Genomic DNA, 2,032 nt, shown 5'->3' with positions numbered 1-2,032 from the left:
GTGATAGTCATTCCTATACGGTGCATTGCGATACGAGTTGAAATAGTGTGTTGTCTGTACGTAGTTATTTCTTTGCTGCCATGCGTTACTATTTGTTGGAGCTGGGACTATACGTGCACGCGGCGAAACATTAAAGTTCGGTTGACCTTGTGGACTGCATTGTTAGAAATGGGAGCCAAGCGTAACCTCCCTAGCAATTAAATTTAATGACAATAAAAATGAGAATCGCAATCTGACTCAAGGTGTAAGCTGTCACGAAAATAATGAAACCTTTCCGGAGAATTTTTAAATGACAGAAATAGTAAATGAATGGGAGCCTAGCATAACCTCCCCAATGAAATCTACTAACAAAGACAATGAAATATGAAAAATCGCAATCTGACTCGAGATGTAAGCTCCCACAAAAAAAATAAAATAAAAGATAATTTAATGCTAATGAAACTTCAGTCACAATGTAAACTCAATTAAACCGAAATATCGGTCTTTGGCCCTGTGCAAAAAATCATAATTAATTTCTTACCTCATTGAAACTGCATGTCAAATTTCTGCTCTTATTGTTGGCCACGGCTTGGAGGAACTGCATTGCAAATAATATATTTTTTTTTTAATTTAACTGAAACTTTTCTTTAAGGGAAATGGAAGGAAATCGTTGGTTCAATTAAAAGGTTCTTTTGTAAAAATTGCTTTGAAATCAAAATTATTATTGGGGCGATTATTGCACAAATTAGTTACAGTTGATTTACATTATTAGCTAAGGGCATTGCTGATTCATTACCTCGTTTAAAAAATAATATACCTCGTCCTGAATCTTGACCAGAATGCCATGTCGACGCCCGCCGACTCCTCACACACACAACTGCACTAGGCTGCTACTACCGACATACTGTCCACTGACACTGCTCGCAACTGTACTGCACGACGACTACTGACCGACTACTGCACGACGACTACTGACAGACTACTGCTCGCAACACTCGCGCGGTCAAGCGCAGACTAACCACGATAAATGGCTCTCTGGTCAAAGATTTTATCATGCCTCACCATCGCTGTTACGTTAAATACGTGTTTCAAGTTTTCACTCATTTGTACTGAATGACCTACCAGAACAGAGGCAATCACATGTAGAGTATTACAGCATTCAAACTTCTAGTTGATGAATCATTAAAAATCCGCCATTCAGTGGAGATATACGTGATACCCAGAGCTTCGACGAGACCTCGAATGTCATGACAGTAAACCAGACAAACTTTCTCATCCTTTCAGAAATACAGACGAAACTCTTCTTCACGACTAAAGTAACTTACCAATAGAACAATGCTCCAGGAGCTAACAATCTATTTCCACGAAGATGTGATCTTAGTAACTCAGCAGATTCTTGGACAAACGTAAGTCTCAAGTGAAATAATTTAGTTCAGCTTGGGTTAGGGGTTTTAGATGGCATCAACATAAAGGGAGGGCGGGACGGAGAGGGACTGCTTGATATGTATCACCAATAAATACCCCAGTATTCTCTTCATACAGTTCATCATCTGGGCCAGCAAAGTAGTTCTGGTTATGAGGTGGTACGGAATAGGAATTCGTGGTTCATGAGGCACCAGTCTTAAGGCAGACGGTACATCTGGATGTTTTATGCTCTCTTTGGTTTTTATTTATAACAAAAAGTATAAGCAGATATACTCATTAAATTAAATCATTTACGATATTTATTCTTATTAATTTAAAAGGCCCTAATAAAGAAACGTATTAAGTTGAAGAGAATCGAAGTCTTTAACGTACAACTTAAATGTGTCATGCAGAACTAACGGTCTCCCTTCCCTCCAAATCATTGGTGTACCAAATCCGACACTCTTGTGCTGTTTTTGCACAGACTTTCAACACGCGTGTTGCAGCGTACATGTGGTGCGAAGGTTTCGCCCCAAGGGCTTGTCCTCATGACCAATTTCAACTACAAAGTATACATGCTACATTTTCCACAAAAACAGAGGAATTTTTAACTTCCTATGTGGCAAGATGTTTTATCACATATGTAGCA

Source organism: Schistocerca piceifrons, chromosome 8, assembly GCF_021461385.2.
Source record: "Schistocerca piceifrons isolate TAMUIC-IGC-003096 chromosome 8, iqSchPice1.1, whole genome shotgun sequence".
In the NCBI taxonomy this organism is placed as follows: Eukaryota; Metazoa; Arthropoda; class Insecta; order Orthoptera; family Acrididae; genus Schistocerca; species Schistocerca piceifrons.
The sequence above is the reverse complement of the archived record's forward strand: the minus strand, read 5'-3'. Positions refer to the sequence as shown.